At 40.4% G+C, this 21,575-nt stretch overlaps 1 long non-coding RNA gene across 1 annotated transcript; it reads left to right on the forward strand.

Annotated features, from left to right (window-relative positions):
- The first annotated feature begins 140 nt into the window (after positions 1-140).
- Positions 141-21,575, forward strand: LOC116441249. Its single transcript, XR_004238992.1, has 4 exons — positions 141-264; positions 3,249-3,342; positions 4,793-4,883; positions 21,105-21,575. It is a non-coding gene; the product is annotated as an uncharacterized LOC116441249 (long non-coding RNA).

Raw genomic sequence — 21,575 nt, forward strand, 5'->3', positions numbered from 1 at the left:
CGCGCGTGCCGCCCGCCCATTGGCTGCGCCGCCGTAAACAGCGCCCGCGCGCCCGGCGGGTACGGCCGTTAGCGCCGGGGGCGGGGCCCGCGGCCACAGCGAGCCCCTCGCCCCGCCCCTCGCCCCGCCCGCGGCTGAGGGAGACGCCCAGCGCAGCTTTTCCCACTTTTTCCCTTCTTTTCCGCCACGTTTCCCCTTTTCCGTTTTTCTTTCTCTTCCCTTCCCTTCCCTTCTTCCTAATTAGACAAATCACCGGGCCTGCAGGTATTATCAATAAGTCGCATATTCATAGCTCCTCAGGAAGGGGCGTTTCTTTTCCATTAAAAATAACAGTAAATCATCACCTTCCCTGAAATGTTTACATGTATTGGATAGATGATGACAGAAAGTTGGAACATCTTAGCAGAGTTGGTTTTGGTTGGTTTTTTTTTTTTAATATTCAGAAATGCTTAAAAAAACTTAAGCTGTTTAAAAGAATCTAATCTGGATTTATAGCAGTCTACAACTCCTCATGAGGGCAAGAGGAGGGGCAGGCAGTGACCTCTTCCCTGTGGTGCCCAGTGACAGGACCCAAGGCAGTGGCCCGAAGCTGTGTCAGGGCGGGTTTAGGCTGGATATTAAAGAAAGGTTTTTCACCCAGAAGGTGGTCTGGGCGCTGGAACAGGCTCCCCAGGGAGGTGGTCACAGCACCAGGCAGCCTGACAGAGCTCAGGGAGCGTTTGGACAATGCTCTCAGGCACATGGTGTGACTCCTGGGGATGTCCTGTGCAGGTACAGGAGTGTGGATACAAAAATGCTGCTAGCAAGGATTTTCTTGCTATTTTCTAAGTCCGTGAGAGACTTTTCTCTCTCACAGAAGAGGTAGCAGTTATGTAAACAACCAAACACCTGCAGCCTTGAGGAGTCTTGTTTATGGTATAGTAGAAAAATATTTTGACAATGGATGTTTTAGGATTTTAGCCAATCACCCCCAAGGAGTGGCTGATCCTTTGTCCAATTAGACTATGAAGAAAAAAGTCTATAAAAGAGTTTGTAAAATAATCAAATAAATCAATCTTGCTGCACAATTCCTGCCTGCTGGATCTTCTCTCCTCCTCCTCCCTACAGCTGCAGGACACGGTGATGTACCCTAGGGCCCAGGCCTGCTGTAATACAGGAGTTGGACTCGATGATCCTTGTGGGTCCCTTCCAAGTCAGCATGTTCAGTGAAAATTCTCCTTTAAAACCAGGGAGGAAAATTTCTCATAATTCTTAAAAAAATCATTCATGAAAAACTACAAAAATCATGGCAGCTCTACTGGCCCACCACATATGAACACTCATGCTACATCATACACAAACCACCTGCCGAAAATAAACCAAATAACGTAATGGCTTAAAATGTGAAATTTGGAAGCAGCAATGTGTGGGCCCACATCCAAACATTGAGCCAGCAAATACTGAGGTTACATAAATGGCACTGAGTAACACCACAGTATACTAATGACATTATAGAAATTTTAAGACGAATGTAGTGTGTTTTCTAGCATCATTTATGATAAGGAATGATGCCAGGGTGCAGTTCTGGATTCAATTTAATCTGTCTATGTGTGGAAGTGGCTGTGACTGGAACAGAAACTCCTTCAGCAAAGCATTGTAACATGCTTGTATAATCATAGAGTCATCATGGCCTGGGTTGGAAGGGACCTTGAAGATCATCTTGTTCCAACCCCCTGCCATGGGCAGGGACACCTTTCCTGCATCAGTTGTGAAAGGGAACAGTTGTATGTCCTGACCTAGAAATTCAGCAACAGGACAGAGTATTTCCTCATATTACATCTCCACGTGGTCTCAATATTCCCCAATTTTGTTTCAGGTTTGAAATAGGTTTGATGGGAGTAGGTGTCATGGTGTTACTGAATATTTATCAAATATTCTTCTATTAGTCTTTAGAAAAATTGAAACCTTTACTTTTATCACCAGGAGGCACAAAAACTCCTGCTGTCCACTATAAAAATTGTATAGATTTCTATCTCTGGAGATTGTGTGTTCTTTACAGGAAAAAATGAGCAAATGAATTATACAGTGTGAAGACATTTTAGTTTTGTAATTAATGAGTACCAGGGTGATCTAAAGGGTTCATGTTTATTACTGATTTCAATTACCTTGAAAGAAAATCCTCACATGTACCATTAGCATAGTGAATAAATTACAGCATTACACAATAAAAACGACAAGCAGTATGTATTATTCAGGCTGTAAGCTTCATTTCTGGTTTCAAATATCTCTGTTTCAAACTTCTGTACTTTCAAATTAGCAGAAGGTCATTGTGCATTCCCACCGTTATCAATGGGAGCCTTTCTATTTATATTTCAAAAGAAATAGAGTAGGATTTCAATACTGTGTTTTGTCTAGGGACTATCTTAAAAGATTCTTTAGAAATGTTGGTTTGGATCAGAGAAATGTCAAAATGTCATGCTTCAAAAGCCAGCAGCAGAGTCATTTTACTTTTTTTTATACTTACTAAGAGCTGGCTAATTTTGAGAAAAATGCATTTCTAAAAGTGGTCATTAAAATTTTTAACAGGCACTCCATTTTCTTTCTTTCTGATTTTCATACTTATAAAAAAATGTAAGAATTTTTTTCTTCTTTTATATGGACATGTAAGTGAACCCAGACGCCAATGATCCCAAAAATACATATCCAGTTTGGAATGGGGGCCTCTTTTGTCAGGTATTGTATTTTCAGCTCTGGTCTCTAGTTCAGGAGGAACTCTCAGATTTCTAGTCCTGAAAATACATGTGCTGACTTCAGGCCCTCAAAAGCCACCAAGTAGTTTTCAATAACCTGTTTACAATATTGCTTCTAATATTTTATTTTTCTTTTCTTCTTTTTTTTTTTTTACATCAAGATAAGTAATATTTTATGCAACTTCATATTTCTCTAAAGATACTTTGTTTCTTGTAAATGGAAATAGGTAAAAATAAATGTCTTACACTTTGCTGTGGAAGTCCAACACAGCCTAATTATACAAATTATAGCAAAAAAAAGTATAGTAAAGCACTGTAGCAAATTAAGTTATGTTTCTGGCAGCTTTTTTTGTTTTCCAGTCAGAGAAGATTGCCCAGGTTCAGAAAGTGAAAATAAGCTCAATAGGAAAAGTGCTGTAAATAAAACCATAAAAATGATGAATGATGAAAAATAAATGCACTTTATAAAAATAATTAGAAAAACAGCTGAGAAAAATCTTGGTTTTTTTCTTTTCAAAGAGGTGAAAGACATGTAAAGTCACAGTCCAGGATCTCAAATGTGCCAAAGTCTTCTAGCAAAAAAAGGAGGAGTTAAGTATTCAATATTAGACAGGTAAGAGATCTTAGAAATATTTTTACATGACAACGAGAGAAATTATAAATACTGGAGTGACTGAGACAATGAGTGTTTTATTTGAGTTCATTTTCACCACAGAAGTAGTTTGGGGTTTTTAATATTCAGTTGCGTTTGTCCTTACATGTCTTTGTGCACATTGGGTTTTTTCTCCTCACTTTCTCTCATTAGGTCAATGCCCAGAAATTTTACATTTACCTAGGACTGTTGTACACAGACTACATCATTTTTGGTAATGTTCTGGCTACTGACTTGAATGACAAAAATCATACACAGGATTAACAAAAACATACAAAATACTGGGATATTAGAGAGAAACACTCTAAAAAGTATCAGAGGATAAAATTTCCCACTACTTTTCCTCTTTTGCTTTGTGAGGGAAGCAAAGAACACATTCATTGAAGAAACTCTGCACAACGCAGCCGTGGACAGGACAGCAAAAGAACAAAGTTTAGCAGCTTTAATTGTAGTATTTAAGACCATGCTACTTCTCATCTTCTGTAATGCTTGGATTCAAAGTCGAGTGAGAGTCCAAGAGCAGTGTGTGCAGCAAGGCAAGCTTCAATGAGGGAGTTTGTTGCAGCAGCTGTACCTTGAAGGTTTTGCATTACAAACCATTCAGATGAGAAAATCATAAACCCACATGAAATAAATTCAGCAGCAGGTCAAGTCTTTACACAAAAGACTGTAAAATCGACAGGCTAAGAGGATGGGAATTAATGAGGAGGAGACTGAGGAGAAAAGACACATTTTTGCTTTCAGAGAGGGGAGCATATGAATTCTACTAACTCCAGGTTTGCTTTATTATCCATTCCTTATGTTCCGTAAAGTAATATTTAAAAACAATGCATGGCTGGACATTTTGAAAGTATGTAATTACTTAGCTCTCTTTCTTGTAATGAAACTATCAGCCCTATATGTTATATATGTCTTCATATATATGCTAATTTTCAAAATAGTATTCATTAACCTTAAGAACAGAACATGCTCAAATTGATCATTAAGACCGCTATTTAAACTGATTAAAAGACTGATTATTTGAGATGTATAGAACTTCAAAAGTGAAATTCTGGAGTGTCCTTAAATCCTTAATAAATCAAAATTTAAAGTATTGGAATTGACTCTCAGGAAGGATTCTAGTATGATAATCCATAATTTCTGTTGGCTCGCTTACTAAGTCATTCCTAGGAAAGCGGACAAGTTTAGGATCTGTGCCTCAGTTTCTCCTCTTTTGAAAGGGAGATAGTGTACACCTTCCAGATTAAAAATCCTATCTAGAACCTCTCAAAATATTTGTCAAAAAATGCTTTAAGTGATACAGTAAGTAAATATTTTGCTGACTTGAGCTGCCTAAGCAACAATATTAGAGTTTCTTACTGTGGAACGGACAGTGTCAAATGATTTTTCATTAATTTGTTTGTACTCACAGTCCCTTCAGATATATTGGGGGAAAGTTTTTCAAGTACGGCCATCACCAGATTTCCATGCACCATTGTTGTCACAGAGATTTTCATTACCAGGTAGGTCAGTTGCTATTTCTCTAACTCCCAATGTCTAAAAAACCCATGCTATGATCCCAAAATAAGATTTTCTCCTGCCTTGTTTCTCCTATGGGAGAAAAATGCACAGAAACCACATTAAAGTCTCATCATGAGCAATGATGGCAGAATCCCATCCAGGTTCTCTCCCAGGTCATCACACCTGCAGAATGTTGTGCAGCTCCGGCTTTCCCTGAATCCGGCACCTTTCTGTACACTTGGAAGGGATGGTCCTAAGGCAGTGTGATAGTGTGCAGCTCCTGCCAAATATGTCCTGGCTTACAAGCCACCACGTCTGGAAAGGCAGGCAGCAGAGCCTTCAAAAGGCTTCAGCGTACCTTGGGGCACTTTAGTGACTCTACAGCTTCTGCAAAGCCTTGATAACCCAGCTGTTACAACTGGAGAGCAGCCAGGCCCTCTCCAGTTTCATTCACACCACACTTCCTTTGGCTAATGCTTTGTACTTCCTGCAAAAACTGCAGGTAGAATGCCAGCTACTGCTGAAGTCTTTTCTGCCTCTGCATTCTCTTTGGCACTCATACAACTGCACCTGAAAGTAGGAAAAGTGCCTGCTGACCTCTTACTGATAGCAGTGGTCTGCAGGCTGGCTGTGCCAACGTGTGTCTCAGAGGCAGAAACAGGAAGCTCCTCATCCCTGTGCCAGGGCCTTTCCTGTTTGGGCAGATTGCTGTTCATTTCAAGTTAAGGTGCCAGAAGCACAAGCCACACACTTACAGTCACTGACCTGTGAAAAAGTCCTGCCCTATGGCCTTGCTTAGAAGTATCATTTGGCAGTTTTGCCTGGTGTCATCAGAGCCTCTGGGAACAGGTGGCATACATAGGAGCTGATGGCAAATGTAGTCACGTGCCTTTGTTGGGAGCTCTAACAAGCATCCTGGGGGCAAGAGGCCTTCATTTTCAATCACATGATGATAAAGTTGAAAATCCTGACGTAAAAAATTATTGGGAAAAAAAGAAGTGGCTTAAGATTGTGAAATATTTTTTGAAGGTTTGAAATGTTGTGCTGAGCATGCTGTCACCAAAATTCTGAGATAAATTGTAGCCAGGGAAATGTTAGGAATTTGACAGCTTGGGAAAATCACTGACATTTTATGCACTATGCACAGTATTTCGCCTTTTACATTTTTAACAAAAACGTGTACTTAGCTAAGGACTATTCTCCTCGCTTCCACGAGTGGCAGAGCAGTGGCAGGGAGACTGTCACAGGGGTTTATTTGTTTCCAGTAAACAAAGACTGATATTCATCCTTCTGTTACCCTCTTCTGCCTCTCAGAATCCTCTAGTTAAAGAGTCTTTTCCACTATGCTGTCTCTGTTATTAAGCTTCCAAATAAATTGTTGTGTATGTCAGTGGAAGGCTGTATAAATAAAAGAGAGAATTACAAGAGTAGCAGGAACAAAAATGAAAGAAAACTTTCTAGCATTTTTATGTTGCAAGCTTATGTTTCCAGGAAGGTACATAGTAAATGAAGCACTTACACTGCATAAAATCCACAAAAACTCTGTGGGTTTCCAAAATCAAAATATTGTTAAATCAAAAATTTGTAATGTGCCTCAGTAGTGTGTGGAAAATCACGCTGTGAAGGGCCAGTGTCCACAAAGGAGACAGAGGAGCCCTGCAAGAATCTGCCTTGCCTTGCCTTGCCTTGCCTTGCCTTGCCTTGCATTCAGGGAAGGGTAAGCCCCAGTCATAGCAATCAGATTGTGAGACCACTTCAGTTGGCAAAGTTTTATATCCATGAACTCGAAGTCACAGGAGAATCTGTGCTGCTTATTTGCAAAGTCTAAGGTTCTGCTTTGCAGTCAGTGAGTTTTAAGGTAGGAGAAGAAAGAAGGATTTCTTACAGATTTTTTTTTTGAGTGTATAAATAAGGACATTTTAAGGTATGTGAATATAGTTATTCTTTTTGTGTTGAGGACCTTGAGATCCATGACACAGGGGATTCTCTCTGAAACTCAGGGACTGACAAAATACAGGGACAGGACAAGGGGAGGTGGCTTTAAACTGAAAGATGGCCAGTTTAGATTAGATATTGGGAAGAAATTCTTTACTGTGTCAATGGTAAGGCACTGGAACAGGTTGCCCAGAGAAGTTGTGGATGCCCCAACCTTGGAAGCGTTCAAGACCAGGTTGGATAGAACTCTGAGCAACCTGGTCTAGTGGAAGGTGTCCCTGCCCACGGCAGGGTGGTTGGAACTGAATGATCTTTAAGGCCCCTTCCATTCTGTGATTCTGTCAGAATTGTTTGGGTGAGTCACACCGAGCTGAGGAGCCACAAGTTCAGCCACCATCACTACAGAGACATTTGATCAGAGCTCTCAGTTACATTCCCTGCTCTCTCAGGTGGAGTCCATGAAGGGGTCTTGGCACCTCTATGATGAACAGAGCAAAAAGTATATCCTCTGCACGAGTCAGTGGGACCAAGTGTGCTTCCCTGTGTCCGCTGGCAAGAGAAACTGAAGTGCTTTAACAGTGCTGATACTCACGAGGCTTCTAGTCACCTGCACGAGGAATGGGGCAGCTTGCCCCTCTCTGAGCCAGCTTCGGTCTGTGAACTCAGGGAACCTGCCTGCCACAGTGTCACAATAGTTCAGATTCTTTTTTACTGGTCTCTTTGTCAAAACATATTTTGTTTGATTTTTTGTACTTTCTGCAGGAATCGTTTGACAATGACAGCTGGCTAGGAAGTCTTAAAATGGTGAATAGGATCTTGGGAGCAAAGTTGGAGACTATGGCAAATGAGCCACATCAGTACATCAGTCAGTTCAGAGCCTTCACAGAAGAGCTGTGGCTTCTGAGAATCAAGGAGGCTTTCTCTTCTGCAGCTATATTTGCTGCTTTTTAAGCTGGCTTCACAGTTAACCAGGATTTCCCTATCTCAGAACCATACACCTTTTTTCATTTCAGTGTAATTGCTGTGTCTCTGGGTTTCTGAGACTTTCTGTTTTTTAAGATACTAAGAGACTTTCTGGATGAGAAGACCAGTTCCAGCTTTATCACACCCCAATGCTGGATGTAGTAAAAATCCTTAAAACCATAAGTGAAAAAAATAAAACAAAAAATCCCCACTCATCAGATAAAGCGAAGGAAAACATTTGATTTACAGTCTGCTTCTACAGAAGGCCTCATTCCTCCTATATATGCAATTAATTATTCAAATAACTTGTTGAAAATTGATATAATTATTTATAATTATTCTTGGTTAGAATCGTAGAATTACGTGATTACATCTAGATTAATGCATCATAAATGCAGGAGGTACAGCCTAGGTGAGGAGTAAATGTCATTTTATTTTTCAATTTATTCATTTTTACTAGGTAAAAAGATTCACAGTTTAATTCTCATGATCCTAAACAGATCATGAACTTACTTACTTACAGGCTCACTGAACTTACCTTTATTAAATTTCTTTTTTAAGTTAAGTAGTAGAACCTCTGCAGTTACGGATGCAAAACTCACTGGGTTTTACAATATTTAGGAAGGCTAGAAAACACCTTAGAGTTGTGTGATTGACGTGCAAGTAATGTAAGTGTGTGTTTCCTTTCTACAAAATCAAGCCTGTAGTGTTGAGTAGGTTATTCCTAGGAGAATATAACTGCTGGAGAAGCAGCAGTTAATTCAAAGTTAGTTTGTTTTTAATCCATCTCAGTCTTTGCTTTTCTCTCATGACACACATTTAAATTTCACATTTCCTTCTACTGTAAATTCATCAATGTTGTTACTATTGTCTAGCACAGGTGCTTAATAGGTTTCAGTATGTATCAGATAAGCATCTGAACTTGATTTTTTTTTTTTTTTACATCTTTATTAAAAGCCATGACAAAGCTACTGGGTCTGATTCTGCTACAGCAGAGAGTTGTGGAGGCTAGGATTGATTGCTGGAGTGAAATCATTCTGCAAGCAAAGTGCAAAATTGATTGTAAAGGTCTTTAGTTAAGACCATGTTTATTAAAAATGTGCATTGATTTTACTGGTGTTGTGTCTAAGAAGATTGTATCTTCTTCCAGGAGGGAATGCTACCTCTAAACAAAATATATCCTGTCCACCAGCAGCTTGCACAATTGGGTAAATTCCTACTGAAGCAAGTAGAAACTCCCTGCCAATTTAAGTCAATGTTGGAAGTATCTTTTTTGGAGATGGATACCAGTCCTACATATGCTCTGATGCCAGAGGATCAGGAAATGAACAGTGAGGAAGACTTCAACATGCTAGAAAAGAGGGGCATGACCTCTGGTGGCAGAGGAAAGTTCTCAACAGATTTTGATGCTCAGAGCAATGAAACCTCAGCTGGAAAGCCCTCTCTGTCATGAGGCTTCTCACTAACTCATGCTAACCAAGAGGACAAAGCATCCATTTGTGAAATCTCTGATCCTCTTCAAGTTAGTGAAGAACCTCAGGCACAGATTTTAAAACCTGATCTAGAGATACCACATCAAGCCAAACTAACTACCATTTATCTTTTTTCTAAGATAACTACCATTATCTTTTTTCCCATCTAAACTACAGCCACTACTGCTAACCACAGCAAAAGGTGTCTCTGAAGTAAGGCAAGCTACAGAAACACAACCTGTAATTTATGCATGGCCATTAATAAAAGATGGAAGAGAGTTCCAGCTCCTTTTGTCACAATTTTCCAAAATCTTCAATACAAAGCAGCCCAAATTTAAGAAGACACTGTTCTAATCCTGGTGTAACTGAAGATGCAAAATGTTTCCAAATAACCCCAGTGAAAGAGGTTGCACAAGAAGAGTGAGACAGAAAGACAGCAAGATCCTCTCCTCTTATTGTAAAGTTGTCTAACAGAGTTGTTTCAGAAATTTTGAAGTCACTCACCAATATCAAGAATAAGGATTATAAGAGTATGCTAACACTTTCATCTTTTAGTCCTATTGGAGAACAACTGGAAATTCCTGTCTTTAAGGGAAGTGCTCTGATGATCTACAATGCTCAAGTCTGCTTTCTGTATGTAATGAGGCATGAAGATTTGTCAGCGGAAGTGGAAATAGCTGGTCATCACATGTTGCTTATGGTTTGGCTCATTCCATGTAGTTCTATCCATAATCTAACTTTGAAAAAGTTCCACATCCACTGCTGTCAAGAAAGGATGCTGTGAAACAGAACATAAAATGTCGTACAACCTGTGCTACCCCCACACACCAAAAGAAAGCATCAAATGAAACACATTTCTCTTTACACAGGATGGCTGCTGTCTCTCAGCCCAAGAACTGATCATACATTTTTAAAAAAATGACTGCCAGCAGTGACACAGTGTGACCTCTATTCCTATTCCATTTGGACAATGGCAGAGTTTAGTTTTCATCAGTACTACATTTTGCTTACTTAGTAGCAAAAGGAGAAGGGAAAACAGTGCTTATCTATTACAAGTAGAATACCTATTTCAGGTGTGGGTTTTGGTAGCAGATACTGAAGGAATGGGTTTTCATACCAGACTGATCTCAAATTGCAATACCTCATGGTCAGATTTTGCAATGTTAAAGGTGACCGGTGTGTGAGATAGATGGGGTAGAGACAGTATTTTCCATGGAGCAAGGTCCATAAACAGTTGTAGCAGGGTTTTAACAGGAGATACCTGTCACTGTTGTACTCTTGACAATGCAAGTGCGTGATCTCCTATAGCTCCTTGTAAAAATACACAGAAACCCCATAACAATCCTTTGCTTTGAGGGCTGAATAAATTCTAAAGCCAAGAATACAAGTTATATCGGATGCAACTGAACATCAGGAAAAAAAGGCCATGTGGTTGTAGCAGAGGATGGGGAGACAGAAATTTTTTGCAGAAGGCAAATATTCTGGTACCATATGGTGCAGAACTCCCTGGTGTCCCTGAGCTCAAATTAAAAGAAGCTGGCTGCCTGATTTTCAACAGGGAAGATTTGAATTTTGGAGCTGCTGTACAAGTGTAACACCCATAGCCTTAGTGAGGATCTTGTGCGGGTTTCCTGATGACAATAACAAAAATAGGTTTTGAAAACAAGACAGTTCAAATGGAAGCAGCTGGAGTGGTGTTTTTCACTGCAAAGGTTTAAAAGCTGGTGTTTTCTTTGTATAAACTGATTTTTTTTTTTTGGTCTGGTTCCCTATGGAAATATAACTTAACTGATCATATCACCTATATATTTCTCTTGGTCTCTATGTCTCTTGTCCTCCTACAAATTCCAAAAAAATAACTCAGCAGAGAGAGAAGAAACATCCCAAAGTGCTCAACTGTATTATTATACCAGAGTCCACATGGATGATGATGATGATGATGATGGATGGGTTCACTGCTGGGAAAACCTTTGATTATTGTGTGCCCTTGAGACACCAGAGAATTTAACTATGAGATACAAATCCTCAGGAATACGAACTTCACTAGCTCCACTGCTTCCTGAAGTACGTTTTATCAATCTGTGGTGTTTTATTCTCAAACCAAACTGAAATCCAGTCCTACTGATATTACAGTAAGGTGATTACAGTGAATAAGTGCTTTCATGTGGAGAAAATGCCTGGTACTTACAAGCTCTTTAGACTGATGGAGAAAGGTGCAACATGAACTGATTTTTGGAAGATGAAATCAGGCGAATTAGAGGAGAATGCACAGATTTTTAACTGAACAAATAAATTTAGGAGCAGACAACTTAGATGAGTGGACATTCTCTGATTTTTTTATGTTCATAAATCAGGACAGTGGTTTTTTTTGAAAGATAAACTTTAACTGAAGTTTTATCTGTATTAGCAGGGTGAAATTTTCTCATCAGAAAGTTAAGACAGATGGCAGCATATTTCTTTCTGGCTTAAACTTTACGATCAAGCAAGAGGTGGGCAGTGAGGCTTGTAGAGACACCGTCGTCAATGGAAATAACAGAAGGAAAATAACTTGGCTGAAGATAAATCTTTAAGGAACTCACTGCCTCACCATATCCATTCTGTAAGGCAGGGCCCATCTATGTCTCTAGAACATTTACACTTGACAGATACATTTTAGCAAATTTTGCTTTCATGCTTAAATATGTTTAAATATTTTCAGCTGTCCTCATTTGAAACAATCAACAAACACTGTGGTAAGGCATAGGTATTTAAAGAGCCAGGTGGCCACTTTACTTTTTTCTCTCGCAGTTTTTAAGCTTTATTTCTGTAGGAGGCTTCCAGGAAGACACTTAATGACATCAGTACGACCTCTTGCCTAGGCAGCAGCAGCTTCTGAGTGGAACTTATTATGGAAAAGACAGACACAATACATTCAGGTTAATAGGAGAAAGCAGGGAGCCAGCTATTGCAGGATATACTATTGCCAGTATACTTACGAAATCTTGTTCTTTGCTTCACATTTTGTTCATACAGAAATACCTTGAGAAGGGTACTTCAAAACAAACGTGTATGTGTCTATACATGTATATATACAGCTATTTATTTCTTATGCAACCAAAAGTTTGCCTTCAATGGGAACCAGTTGGGCCATTTCTTAAAACTAGCACAGCCCTTTACTGAAGGATTCTCCAATACTCACAGGGAATATATTTGCCTTTTCTGTACTTTACCCATGATCCTGAATGCTATACTGATCCCACAGCCTGATTTATCCTCTCAGAGCCCACACTGATGTGCTAACTGGACATGCATTACCCTCACTGCAGAGGAGAGGTGTGAGGCTGGGACTGGGAAACCGGGCTCAGAATGCTTCAGTGAGTGAGCTAAGGACCCCTATGATCAGAGATGGGGGAACTTTCGCAGTTTCTGTGTAGCCATAGGCACCAGGCAGGCTCAGCACTAAGGTCACAGCACTGTGACTCATGGTGCCTATCACAACTTGCCAACACTGAGACTCAGCTGCTGGTGGCAGCATGGGAAGTTCAAGGCTAGTCTTCCAAGTGGAAGGGAAGAAACAGATTGTGATTTTCCAGGTCACTGAAGCTGTTCCTATGGTGTTCAAAGGGGAGTTATTTTGGCACTCAACAAATCCAGCAACAGAAAATGTCAAAAGCTACCTGGAAATATCTGGGACCAGAGGGAGAACCTGCTGCATGGAAGATCTGTACTCAGGACTTTCCAGGGGAATTACCTGTCAGTTGGATTGTTTGCTCTCAGTTCTATGACAGCCCATAGGGGGTAAAAAAGGTACTGCAATAGAGGGTAGTTCTATATTTTTATCTGGATCTCTTTTGTCAGGCTTTCCTGGAAAAGCTGGACTACACTATCAGAAATTAGAGGCACCTCAGAATGCTTAAGGAAATGCCCAATAGGAACAGAACTCAGTTACAGGTTATGGCTGTGCTTCAATTGTCTGTGCATGGAGTGGACCCTCAAACAAAGCAAGGGCACCTATGAAACGAGCAGGACTGCCTAAAGAAGCTGAATGCATCAGGAATGACTTTGAATTTTGAGTAAGGATGAGCTCCTAACACAGCATCCTAAACCAACACCAGTCCTTGTCATTCAGGGCTTAATGTTTGAGAGAGCATTATGTCAGAATCATACCTGATTGTTACACCGCATTCCAAACCCACTTCTAAGGATGACTGGGAACCGTGAAAAGCAGTTCTGGTCTGGCTGGCTGTGCCTTGAGCCAGCAGCACTCTGGGGTATGAACAACCACTTGCTGATGGTTTTGGTCTCATGATGCTTGCCAAGGCTTTTCCTAAAGGACACCGCAGATCTTCCTCCTGTGTCAAACAAACTCCACAGTAGGCCCCTTCTGCAGTCTGCAGTGATACATGACTGGCACTCCATCAAAAGTCAGCTTGATGGGAACTGTGGAAAAATTGATAAGTATTTCTTTTATCAGGATTATTTTGTGGCCTGGCAGAGTCCCTTTAAATGCTGGCAGTAATTCTTCATTGCCCTTGCTGTCTGCCACCTCCAAAATACTCATCAGCAACTGCAGCTACCTATCAGCTGTTACACAACTGTCTGTGCAGCTTTTGATTATGTTTTTTTTTCTTCCACAGTGCTACCATCCTTCTGGAAAGAGAGAAAGGGACAAAATGTTACAGTGATGCTACACAATAGGGCAATACATTGTGAATAGCTACAGTATAAATGAGACAGTTTAGGGTAATGGCTGCTGACACCTCAGGCAGTCCACAGGCCACAAGTCTGCAAAATTAGGGTGATAACAATTATTGTGCTATGTGACAAACAAATCCATGGAGAATTTCTCTTTCTGAATGTGAAATCTGATTTCTGTGATACCTCATTCAGTTTTGGAGGGGCTGAAGCTCAGAATCGGAGCTTCTATTTTGCTTCTATTTTGGTGATCTCAGGATCATCTTGAATTTGCCTTGAAGCCTGGAAATCTGTAGTAAAAATACAGATTGGAAAGAATTTATGGATCACACTGATCTGTAATCGCCCTCTCTTTTTCTACTTAAAACCAGAAAGAAAACATTACTTGTATTGTTGTGTACGGCTCGTTTCAAACACCCTGATTACTTCTATCTGTCTGTTAGAGGCTTATCTCATCGTTAAAAAGGATGAAGAGGCATAACAAGCTCTGAGAATCAAAATTCAAGAGCAACCACACAGATCACTGATGAATTAAAGCAGAAGAGATAGGGGAATTTTGTAGAAGATAGATGCAGAGTGAGAAAAAGATGCAACTCTGATGTAGGTCTGCAATGCCAGCTAAAAATAATATAAAATTTTTGTGGTCAAATGCATGTTTAGTTAAGTAGATCGTTTGATTCACAGAATATTAGTTTGAATAAATACAGGGCTCCAGAGCTCTCTGGAGCTTATTCGCTTTTGTCCTCAGGGAAGTACCCACATGGTGTAATCCCAGTGAAGACAGCAGCTTTGCCTGGGTCCCTGGGGCATGGTGCTCATCCCTCAGCACACATGAGCGCATGAAGTCCCTTACTGGCTGCCATCCTGAGAATCTGCTAATTCAGTTTCTCAGTGACTTCCAGCGTTCTCTCTGGTCCTGTAGGTCTTGAGAGTTCAGGGAGTTAATGTGTTCTCTGTGAGAGGTGATTATTGTATTAATTAGTCATGCTCCAAAGCTTTATATGGATAAGACTGAAGCATTTAAAAGTCAAAAGTTACAATGCCACCTCCCAGAATTATGTCAAAGTGACCCCGCAAATAAAATCTTCACTGGGATTGCTCAGGAAAAGCAATTCTCCCTCTGGCCACAGGGAGCCACACGGCCACCGCTGTGAGCCCAGGGAAGAAAGCAAGGGAGAGGGCAAAATCTGCCGAGTCTGTAAAGTCCCTGCCAGAGAAGTTTGCAACAGGGGTTGTTCTCTCCTTGAGATTACCCCACCAGTTACACCTGCTTTTTCACCAGCACCTGCTGGCATCTTGCACTCTTGTTAGCCTGGCACATAGAATGCATAGATAGCAAAATACTTGCATGCAAACAGAGTAATTAGTGCAGACTGTCATCACAATTTATAAGTTCCTTTTTGACTGAAATTTTAAGGTCACTTTGCAAGATGGAGAACAACCAGTCATCTGTGAAGCCCTAAGCAACAACAGCAGTTGCTTGACCCCAGAAAATAATCCAGGTTTTGTGTGATCACCCTAAGTATACAACTCTTAAACATTTAATTCTGTCTGTACCAATGGCATTCTCATCAGTAACATTATAGATCAGAAGGCCTGGTCGTTATCTCACACTCCATACATCTAAGATCATTCTGGTATTTATGTATAGGTCTGGTAGCTGCGTTGTGCTTTCTAGACAAGACCGTCACATTCAACTCCCTCAGCACCCTCAGCTTCTTTCTCAAGACCTCTGCCTGGCTCACAGAGACAGACTTGCCCTGCATGTTCCCAGTGTCTCCCTCAATGTGTTTCCACAAAATTTCAATTTGGTAAGCTTGGAGATTCAAGAAAAGCTCCTATAGATCTTTTCTTGTGAGGGAAGGAAGAAAAAAATTAAATGAAACAGCAACTCTACAGAAAAGCATCTAAGGAATTATTAAGGTCTACTGAGGGATCAGTTTCCCTTGTTTTCAGCCTTTCCTTATCTTTTCCTTTCTCTAGACACAGCACATGCACTACAAATGTAGAAATACACTTCTTGGGGATTTAAATTCTAACTAGGCATCCAAATAGTTAATCTTTCATTTATTCAGATCCTTAATGCTCATTGCCATGCAATCTCACTTACCAGAGTGTGTAAACATGTTGAGATATTGCCTAAGAGTTCAAATATTGAGGTAGTTGGTTTGGACAAGAAGGTCTGCTGCACTGATTCATACTGAGCCAGATTAGAGGAGGAATGGTGATAATGCCACGGACCTGCCTGGTGTCACATGCCAAGTTAATTGCTGGACTAGAAACTGAGCCTGCTAATGCTGAATTTCAGTCTGTTGTTCCATCTACTGTTCTTTGCTGCTCTCAAGCAAGAAGTTTAGCTGTTTGGAGGTGCAGATTTGGCCTGTAAAATCAAATTACATTGTCTCAGTCCAAACGTAGCCTCAACTCCAAACGTCCCCAGCTTTGTCTGAAAGCTGATACTTCCTAAATGAAGAGCTCCCTCTGTTTCATATATCTTGGAGATAAATTGTATAGAGCAAGGACTATTCCTTGGAGGACTTTAAAAATGCTCTTTGACCAAATGATATTTGACATTTCCTTTGCCACTCTGCAAGGCTCCTCAGAGGGCAGAGCTACTCTCATTTCTGTCACAGAGGCACAGCCACCATTTCACTTCCCTTAAGCTAAACAGAGTATGATGAGCAGCAATTCAGAATTAATTTGACAGTAATGGAGTTGACAACTATTACTGTGAGGTATTTCTGCTATGAACATTGTCATCCTGTCCTCATTTCACACATACCCCCCAAGTTTTGGTGTTACAAGGAATCTCTGAGGAGCAGACAACCCCATATACAATGCACACACATACACCCTGATGTCCAGGCACAGCAGCAACTTTGGACTTGGCTTCTTTGGATACAGCAGCTGTAGCTTGGAGATAGAAAACAGCCCCATCAGCAAGGGGCTTCAAAGTACGTAACACACATAGGTCCACAGGAAGTGGCAATTCTTTCTAAAAAGGAGTCAGGCCTAGAATCATAAACTAATTTTGGTTGGAATGAATTTTTGGAGCTCATGTGGTCCAACACCTTGCTAAAACCATAGAATATCTTAGGCAAAAATGCTTATTATTTTCCTTCTGGCTCTCTTTCTAATTAAAATACCCAAAAGAAACTGGCAGTGGAAGGTTGCATTCTGTGTACATGACTAGAAAAAGCAGTGCAGGTTAAATTTAAAATATGTGCAGTTCCTTTCTTTCTAACACAGGTATAAGTTAATGAATAACACTGAGCTCAATACAGTTATAAAAACGGACACTACTGGCTACAATCACTACACAATATCAGAGTGGATTCTCTCCCTATCTGCAGTGATTTGATGTTTTAATACACACATTGTAATTTAGGTCTTGCAACCCTGAGGACAAGGGCAAAGTCCTGAAATAATGAATGGCATAGGGTGAAGAGAACTGATCATTAGTCTCTTTATGCAGCACTCAAAACCACTTCCCTTGGACTTCTCTTCCCCTTTCTCAAATGAAATGTGATTTCAACATGCCTTGTGGGAGCTTGGCTCCTGCCATGCCAGATATCCCTGCTCAGCAGAGAGCTGCATTCCACCTGGCCTGTAGCACTTACCCACAGAAGCACGGCACAGAGCTGCTCCAGGCTCACTGCCAGTGACTCAGACATGGCCTCTCCTTGATCCCAACCTGCTGGACATAATGAGTTTGTGCCCTTCCTGTGGAGAGCCAGGCTAAAGACAGATGCTGGAGTTGGTCACTGAAGAAACCCAAACATGGCAAAAATGCCAAGATGTGTGAGGACAGGCATTGCAAGCAAGGACAGGTTCCTATCCAGCTGATGAAAGAAATTTCCTTAACTTTTAATGTCTCAGCAGCTCGATTTGTAAAATCAGAACTTAATGTTCTAAGGTATTAACACAAAGTCTTGGCTCCATTCAAGTATGTAGGAGCCTCATCTCTGACTTCAGTCTGCATAGCTGGTGTAGGCTTATTTTAGTAACTAGCCCTGTATCACAGCAACTATCATAAACAGATATGTATAGCAATCAGTTTAATGATTTTTATCAGTTTCATCATTATGATACTGGGAAAGCTTCAGGAAACAAGATGATTCCAGGACAGTTCTGTAAACGTATCTTCTATGAGAATAACAACACCGCCTACTCGGTCTAATCTAATGAACAATGTTTGCCAGTTCCAGGTAGCAAGTATTTCAGTAGACTCAACCAGAACACAGTCAAGTAAGTCCTTCCTTTGCTTTAAACACAGACAACAGGAACATCAGTTATCCCACATGCTGCTGATAAAAGTGGAGCAGTTTGATTTTACTGAAACCCTCCCTGTTGGTTTCCTGTGTGGCCATGGGCAAGTCAGGCACAGGGGCTGTGTGTCACTTCTGCTTCTCTGGAATGAAATGAGCTCTGATACCAGCTTCTCAGGAGACAGGTAATGATCAAGATTTTGATCTTTTGATGAGCTGTAGCATAGAAGAGCAAGATGCTTTCATTATTAATATTCTCATACATTTATCCTGTAGTAATTTATTGCATGAGCCAGGAATTATTCCTCAAAGAAGCGTAGAAGATAAATCCTCTCGAGCTGTTCTGTGAGTGACAGAGGCAGGGAATGCTGGATTCCTACAGATTTGAGTTCTTTGTCTCCTGAACTCTGCTTCCTCCTCCCTTAATAGCAGTGCAGCTTAATGTTCCCTGCAACACCCACTGGGTATGGAGAGCACACGCTGCAGTCACCACAGCCATCACAGACTGGCCAGCTGGCCAGGTTAAATAAAATGCCCATATTCTGCCTACTTTTTTTCTCACATGGGTGTCAGTAATCTGGGGAGTCTGCCCTCTGGGTAGCTATTATTTTTTCAGTAAAAAGCCCTTTTAGGATCACACTTGCAGGATTTAAATGAAGCTGAGGATGACCAATAGGCCTGAAATATGTGGTGCAGAGTAACAACAGATGAATCAACCACAAAAATCTTCTCTTTTTAGGAAACTGGGGATGTTTCTCCCACCCCTCATGTGTGAGATGGAAATGCAATATCAAGACTCCCAGACAACCCTCTGTTTTATGGCAATAAAGTACAATACAATTAGCTTAGGGCATTTTCATGTTTTAAAGATAGTTTCCCTATGTTGTCATGACAGGGTTAAATCCTTTTTCATGTTCTAGATAAGCATTTAACAATCTTGTATCTTAATATAATCATTATAGATTTTCAAACCTCTTGGTTTGGGGATAATTCTTATATTTTATTGAAAATTGCTAGTATGATGAATAGAGACTGTAATTTTGTCTAAAATTTCATAAGGAAAAATGTCATATATGGATAAACTACATTTCTAATGCCTAGAAAATATAAGGTATTGAGCCTAATTATAAAGTTGTCCTTTTAAAAATTTAATTTAGCTTTTTGGCCTTAAGATCAGTATTCCATTAAGTCATAGGCTGATGAAAGACATGTAGGTAATAGGAGAAGCAGCAGCCTGTTCTTTGGCCTGGCTAACTGCAGACAGTCCAAACAGTTATTTTAATACATCGTACTCTGTTAGGAGAATTATAGTGTCATGCATTTGTGCTTACAGCACTAGCACTAGCAAGGTCGTAGGTAAGCTCAGTTTTTTATTTGAATGTGGTTTTACCCAAGCTAACAGGAGCACCCAGGAAAGCTGATATATCATGGATATGACTTAACCAAGATTGTATGAGGTGATAGTATCTTTTCTTATTCAGTCCAGTAAAATACAGTTGTTTTCCCAAGAGGCCTTCCCTAATGTCTTTAATGGAAAAACATACTACATAATTACATGACTCCTAATTAACAAGAGCTGGCTCTGAATTCTTCTGTTTAAGACGTGCTGGCCTGCACAGCTCTAAACTGACAGCTTTAACTCAGTGCCTTCAGTAAGGGTGTGACCGTGTGTTCTGTGCTTCGCAGTGGTTCAGATCACTGACTTCTGCATAGTCCCTGTGATATCCATCAATCCTGTCTCCTGCTGGCTCACACAGACATCTTAGTCAGCTCCATGAAAGGTTTCATTTTTTAGATGAAAAATTCAGATGAAGATTGCTGCTGTCTGTGATTCAATTGCCTCTGAAAAATAGCAATGTCCTCTAATATTCATTGTTTTAATAGTGCTGGTGTACTGGAGTGATAATCAAAGTAAGATCAGTTGTAATTTTGACTGAAAATAAGGTCTCTGTGACTAGATGATCTGAGGACACAGTTTGTGGTTGCATGGGACATCCAGAAGAAAAGAGGAAGCTTAGAAGACATACCACAAGGTGCAGGACCCCAATTTAAACCTCATTTGAAATGGGGTTGTTAGTCCTGGCTTTCTGAGGTGAAAGTCATGTTGGTCACGTCCAGTGGGAAATGCTGACCTATTACCTAACCTCTGTAGTTCACTTGAGACAGAATCACAGAATCTGGTGTCTGTTTGATCCCACACAAGCTAATTCAGCATATTGTGCTGGCAGAAAATAGCTAGCTTTGGTTTGGGTGGTCATAAGGTTTTTGTCAGTGCTATTCAGTGTAGAACACAAAAGCACAGGGAGGCAAAGTGACTTGGTAGGCCAGAGGGGAATGTCTTCCAATGCTTTTCCAATGCCAGTCCAGTAGTGACCACAAGGCTTCATGTGTTGCTTAAAATATTTAAATGGCCTCCAACATTTCAGTGTCAAAATCAATAGCATTCTGATGAATTGGGACATTCATTTTCTTCTCCCTCCCCCCTTCCCACATTTTGAATCTTTTCTCTCTGCTGGTATACTAAATTTGTTTTGAGGTTTCAGACAAATTTAGAACATTTTAGCTTTTAATTTTAATTAGTAGGCACAAGAGGACCTGACCCCTTTTATAATAACTGGAAGGGTTGAATAATCAAAGTCTGAGTAGTCAAGGTCAAAATATGTTTCTTAATGTACATCTTACAGTTATCTAATACCAACTCTATACACCATAGATGTTAATCTACAAATCTTTAGAACCCAAATATTTGGTTTTGTCTATGAACAAATTAAACAAGACAGTTTTAAAATTGAAAATTATTAATGTCACAGTTGCCTAACATTGCATGTAGTAGCAGTGCATCTGCTCGTGTTTAGGTCAGTTCACATCAGCAATAATGCTTAGGCTAAAGCTGCTTCTGTCTTTAATACAGGATCTGTAATGTCACAGGAGGTTCAATGTCTGCACCACAAGCACAATTACATAATGATGCATCACCCACAGCATCTATTGGTGTGTATTTATCAACAAGGATGAGAGGCATATGCTCAGAGGGATCGATGTTCCTGTTAACACATTGCATTGGAGGGATGAGCAGACACCCCCATGGAAATGGATCCCAGGAGCAGGTAGCCTGGCTTTCTTAAGGCATTGTTCTCATTCTTCCTGAAAGTAAGAACAAGATCATCTCTGCTTGGTTATGCTAATCTGTTTTCAAAGCTCGATACAATCTGTTTTCAAAGCTCAATGCAGTTTGTCAGAACAGGCTATTTCACCATTATAAAAACGCTGAACTCAGGCTGCTACTCCTGCAGCAATGGATTTAGGAGAGAAAAGGGAGAAATTGGCCTGCACACAGAGCTACACAGCAGCACCAGTTCATGGCAGTGCTTGCAACACTACA

This window comes from Corvus moneduloides, chromosome 3, assembly GCF_009650955.1.
Source record: "Corvus moneduloides isolate bCorMon1 chromosome 3, bCorMon1.pri, whole genome shotgun sequence".
NCBI lineage: Eukaryota > Metazoa > Chordata > Aves > Passeriformes > Corvidae > Corvus > Corvus moneduloides.